Source organism: Tupaia chinensis, unplaced genomic scaffold (genome assembly GCF_000334495.1).
Source record: "Tupaia chinensis unplaced genomic scaffold, TupChi_1.0 Scaffold140218_1, whole genome shotgun sequence".
NCBI classification, from domain to species: Eukaryota; Metazoa; Chordata; class Mammalia; order Scandentia; family Tupaiidae; genus Tupaia; species Tupaia belangeri.
Window position 1 is genome coordinate 2,230,236 of NW_006200097.1, and position 6,527 is coordinate 2,236,762.

Genomic DNA, 6,527 nt, shown 5'->3' on the forward strand with positions numbered 1-6,527 from the left:
AGGAGCGGAGGCGGGAGTGCGCCGGGCAGGGGCCGCAGTCAGGCCAGCTCCGGGCCGGGAGGGAGACCGGAAGCGGCCATGTTCCCCCAGCCTGCACTGCGCCGGGGGCTGCCGGGGAGCGCGAGGACCCCGCGGCGCCCCCTGGGACATGGTGGTGGTCGCTGCCTACGCCTTGGCTCCGGGAGAGGGAGGGACGGGGGAGCGTGGCGGAGGCGCGAGGGCGTGGACTCGGGGCACTGGGGGGTTTCTAGAAGTAAGAGGTGTGGGGACAGGAGGAGAGGGGGACGATTCCAACAGGAAGGTGAGGTCGCGGAGAGAGGGAGGACAGCCCCTTGGGATGGAGGAGAAGGAATGGGTGGGGTCGGGGAGGGAGGGAGAGGACCAGGGGTACTGAAAGGATGGAGAGAGCAGAGGTATGATGGCAAATGTTCACCAGGTCCGGACTGACAATAAGGGCAGCGGGGTGAGGATGGATCACGGAAAGGCTGCTGTAGAACCAGACAGACGTGCAGTCACCGGATGCTGGCTCTGCCGGTTACCTGCAGTTATAACCCAGGACACCACGTCAGCCTCTTTAGCTGTGAAAAAAGGAAGAATAACCTTGTTGATGAGTGAACTGCTTAATGAAATGTTTTGCATATAAAGCTGCTCATTAGTATTACTACCTACATCATAAGGAAGGATAGGATGGAATGGCCCATGTATAAGCAGCTTTGAACACAACTTCAATAACAAGGTAATTGTTATACGGGGAAGATGCAGGAAGGGTGGCAGTGAGATAAGAGGTGGTTGTTAGGGTAATGGAGAAAGTATACCAAAGGGGGGAGGGAGAAAAAATTAATGCTCTGCTGGCAGGTGGCATGGTGGTTGTGGGAGCTGGACCCCACATGACCACTGTGGTTGAGCCCTTCCAGAGGCTTGCAGCCCAGCTGGGCATGTGTGCCTGCGTACCCCAAATCCCAACCAGATGGAGAAGAGGTATCCACCTGGCCAAGGCCTCTTGTCATCCCTTCATTCCATTCCACCCCTGGTTCAGTATTGTACAACAAGCACGGGGGGAAAGAAGCTGAAACTTCAGTCCTACTGTAACTTGGATTGAATGGATTTGTGTGGTCTGGAAGAGTCTGTAGAGGAAAAACACTTTGGTCTTAATCCTTTGTTCACAGAAAGACATATGGAAGAGGAAACTGGGAGAACTGATAAATATGCAAGAAGAATTAAACACATAGAATTGGAAGTGGTAGTAGAGGATAGAGGGCAAACTTTTGATGTTCCCTCTCCTTTCAAATTCCTTTGCCAAGCAGGAAGGGAGTGTGGAGGGATAAAACTGTGATAAGGGAACAGGAACTGGTTAAAGGGGAAATGCTTCTGCTAGTATTTTTCTGTTACAGAGGACTCAGGAAGGACATAGAAAGGACACTGTAAAGAGTTTTTTCTATGGAATTGAATCCCATCAGCTCACATATGGGATGGGAACTGATGAAAAGATATTGGTTTTTTTTTTTAAGAATTATTTAATTTTTTTATTGATTACTATTCTTCAGTTTGACCAGGAGAGACAGAGACAGACAGAGAGAGAGAGAGGGAGAAAGCAAGCTGCCAGGTCTGGGACTCAAGCTATTGTTGACCATGTGAGAATCTATCGCCTTGACCAATATTCCACCTGCTGGCCACACATAAATATATTGATTTAAACTAAATTTATATTGTACAATTGATGTTTTTAAGAAATCTTAAAAGTACAAATATTAGCTTGAAATATTAGTTTGCAAGTAAACTTTCCAGAACACCCTAGCCTTGTTGTATTCAGCATAAGCTAGAGTAGTTATTGGGACCAGCAGTTAGCGCAATGGCTATGTGGCTAGACTCCCATGTAGTTGACCGCGGTTCGCATCCTCGACCTGGTGGCTAAAAACTCACACCGGGTGCGTGTGTGTGCATGCCCAAGATCCAGAGAGGACAACGGAGGAGAAGGGATAACGGAGGAGAAGGGATAACGGAGGAGAAGGGATTGCGGAGGAGAAGGGATTGTGGTGTGGCCATCCCCCCTGGGGGGTGATTTCTCACTTTCTGTCTCTGTCTGGCGAGTGCATGTGCCCTATAGCAAAAACCTCTCCAGAGTAAATAAATAAATAAATAAGCTAGAGTAGTTATTAATGAACAAATATATGTTCAAGCACAAAGGGTTTGGCCTTTCTGTTCTATTATCTAGCTTGGCAATGACCAATGACTAACAACTATTTTTATTTCTTTAATTTTTAAAAAGACATTAACTGGGGGACCAGCTGGTGGTGTGGTGGTTAAGGTGCTGGACACTCCCACATGGCTGACCACACTCCAAATCCTGGACCTCGTGGCTTGCTTTCTCACTTTCCTTATCTGTTTTTCTCTGGTCAAATTTAAAAATAAATAAAAATTAAATAAATCTTTAAAAAAAGGAGCAATCTTAACTGTTCTTTTCTAAGCAAAGAGAATAAATTGGCAGAAATAAACACTGTACAAAGTGTGAATATCTACAGTGCTTCATAGAATTTACTTACTGCTTTTCCACCCTGCCTACCTTTCAAAATGCTGGCTCACTATCACCTGATATTTTGATTTATAATTCCCAACTAAGTATGTTAAAGCCTAATGAAGCCTTGAATTGGAAACCCAAATACTTTCCCATACCCAGTTATGTCTGGCACTGTCTTCTGGAAACACCTGAAAACTTCTGCCTGCTAATATAATAATTTATGTATGAGTCTACCTAGAGATTAGTAAGTTGAGAGAGTTTGTAACCAAATTTGCTTGGAATTCTGGCTCTGTCACTGAACTTACTAGATGATTTTGATAAAGTTATTTCTCATCTCTAAAGTAGGAATAAAAATACCTACATAATAGGTTGTTTTTCTCTTCACAGAGTTGATTGAATAGAAGGCTCTTTGTAAATAAGAATAGTAAATAATAACTTCAAAAATTTCATGGAAAATATGCATGATGGATTTCAAAAAATTTTTCCACCAAAACTAATTTGTACTTGGGGCCGGCAGATGGCATGGTGGTTAAGGTGCTGGACTCCCACATGGCTGACCATAGTTCAAGTCCCAGACCTGGTAGCTTGCTTTTCACTTTCCCTCTCTCTCTGTCTCTCTCTGGTCAAACTGGAAAATGATGATAATAATAAATAAAGTTAAATAAAAAATAATTATAAAAAAAATTAATTTGTACTTTAGTTCAATTTTTACACAAATGTTTGACGTACCCTCATAGGTTTATTGCTCTTATTATTTTTCTATTGAACTTACTGCTTACTTCTTTTTTTTAATTATTTTATTTAACTTTATTTTATTGATTTTTTATTTGAGCAGAGAGAGGGAGAGAGAGGGGGGGAAAGTGAGAGAGCAAGCCGCCAGGTCCAGTACTCGAACTGTGGTCGGCCTTGTGGGAGTCCAGTGCCCTTAACCACCACACCACCTGCCAGCCCCCGACTTACTGCTTATTTCTAATCTGAATGGTAAAACAGTAACTTATCAGAATAAAAAGGTAAAGAATACTTTAGTCTTAGCTGAAAGTTGAATTAGTACTGAATTTTTCTTTGGGATGCTATGCCATGTATCCCAGAAATATCAATATGATTAAGACCTTCTGGTGGCTAATAGATGGCATGATGTTTACATTGCTAGACTCTCACATAGTCAATTGTGGTTTGAGTCTTGGACCCAGTGTCACATGTGTGTGTATGTCCAAAATTCCAAGAGGAGAAGGGATTGTGGCTTGGTCATTCCCCCCCATGGGGAGGTGGTTTCTCACTTTCTGTCTCTGTCTCTCCAGCAAGTGCATGTGCCCTGTTGAAAAAATGTCTCTTAAAAAAAGTCTTTCTGTACTCAGCTATCTCATCTTTCGAAGGCACATTTTAGCCTATGCTGAGTCATTTAGGAACAGTTATAACATGTAAATATAATCTAGGCCCAACTTATATTAAATGGTTAACTTGAGGCCCTTTCAAAGTTATTTTGGTGGGCCAGTTCCATAGTCTTGTGGTTAAGGCAGCCAGATCCCACATGGCTGACTTTGTGATTCAAGTCCTGGGCCCAGCAACTTGAGAAACACTCCAGGTGTGTTACAGGTATGACCAAAAGCCTAAAAGGAAGGAGAAATGGAGAAGGGATTGTGGCATGGTCATTCACTATGAGGAATGCTTTCTCAATCTCTGTCTCTCTATGGTGAGCACACACACCCTCTTGCAAAATGGAAAAACAAACACACACAACGTACAGGGGGGTGTGGAGAGTAGCCAATTTAAAAATATGTCATTAAAACATGTGGCCTGTAGACATGTAGAAATGTAAAATAACTTACGAAAGTGCATTTCTGCATATGTCTGCAGACCACATGTTTTTAAATTGACTACTCTCCCCGGGGGGGGGGGCTGAAATTGACTAAATATGAAATAGAAAACATATCATTTAAAATAGCAACTAAAGACCTATAACATTTTTATGAGTCAGTTCTAAGAAATTTTTAAGTAATAATGAATGGAAATAGAGGGCTACCCAATGCACTTTGTGAGGTCTACTTCGTATATGAACTTTTCATTTTGAACACATATGAAATCCAATGTGAAATCCTAAATAAACTATTACTTAAAATGGGATGATGTCAACAAGATAGCAGAATAGGAAGTTATAGGCCCTTCTTCCTACACAAAAGCACTGAGTTAACTACAGTGTACACAACAGAATTCTGGAGGTCATTTGAGAAGCTATGCACCCAGGCTGTTGTAAAACCAAGGAGGGATACCAGCAAGAGATGGTAGGAAAATCTGTAATACCTGGCATGCTAGTTCATGGCTTTCTCCATAGATGGCACTACATGGAGCAATGGGGAAGAAACGCTCCTTATCAGAATTCCTCTCGCAACTGAAGCAAACAAATGGACTATGCTGTCAATGTTTTGGCTTGTGTGGGAGCTGCCAAGGGACTGGTTTTGGTCTAATCTTTGTCTGAGCAGTGATGGGACTGATACCAGTTTGGAGCTGAAAAACAAAGCAACGTATTAGAGTCACAGTTCTACAGACAGACACCCAGGGAAGCAAGAGTTCAGAAAAGATTTGAGGGATCCTAAAACTAGCCTATCTGATTGGTACAGGTTTTTGTCTATACAAGGCCAGTATACCAAGACTGGTAGAGATAGTGCTTTTATTTTTAAATCCTACCCAAAAAATAAGGCATAAAAAGAAACAGGAAAACATGGTTCAATCAAGGAACAAAGTAGAACTGTAGAAACCAATCCTATGGAAACAGATTTAGGAACTGCCTAGTGGGATTTTAAATAGCTGTCATAAAGAGTTCAATGATCTAAAAGAACACTGCTAAACATGTAAACCAGACCAAAAAAATCAGAAAAAGAATGCATGAACAAAATGATATGCATATCCACAAAACTACACTATTTTAAAAAATAGAAATTCTGGACTTGAAACATACAATAACTTAACTAGAAAACTCACTAGAGGTATTCAACAACAAGCTTAATCAAGCAGAAAAAAATGATCAGTGAACTGAAGATAAATCATTTGAAATCACTGAGTCAGAGGAACAAAAAGAAACAGAAAAATTAAGAGAGGCCAAGAGATTTATGGGACAATATTAAATAGGCCAATATAAACATTATTGAAATTACATAAAGAGAACGGGAAAAAAAGGAGGTAAGGAACTTATTTGAAGCAATACTGGCTGAACACTTCCCCAATTTGAAGAACACAATGGACATACAAATTCAAGAAACTTTAAGAATTCAAAGACAACCACGCTGAGACATATAATCTACCTGTTTAAAGTCAAAGACAAAGAATCTCAAGAGCAGGGAAAAAAATAAAGAAGCAATTTGTGACATGCAACTGAGCTTCCATAAGGTTATCGACAGATTTCTCATCAGAAACTTTATAGGCTAGGATGAATATTCAAAGTGCTGAAGAAAAATATTGTCAAACAAGACTATGTTATCTGGCTAAACTGTCCTTCAAAAAAATAAGGATAAGGCCATCCCCAGGATGCAGCAGTTAAGTATAGTGCAAAGGAACCTTGATCTCACATGGCAACCAGATTTGGCATCCCAACCCTGGTGGCTTATACACAATGTGCATGCATGCTCAGGATCCTAACAGGTTGGAGATTTGGACTAAAAAGAGTTGTGGTATGACCAGGCCACACTGAGTGGTGCTTTCTTTTTGTCTTTATCTCTCTCATATATGTCCTCTGGCATAATTTTTTAAAAAGAGAAATTTGTTTTTTCTAGATAAAAGTTGAGGAAGGTCATTACAATTCTGGAAAAAATGCTAAGAGGAGTCCCTTGTATTGCAAGAAAAATACAGCAGACAATAACATGATGTTATTAGAAAAAACACTCCATAAATTTATGGATAAATGAGTAACCCTTACTATTGAAATTTAATTGAATATAATTTAAGTGATGAAAAACACTTTAAATTCTATAAATCTATGTCACTGGACATACAAAGATGTAACTTGTAATATCAGTAAACA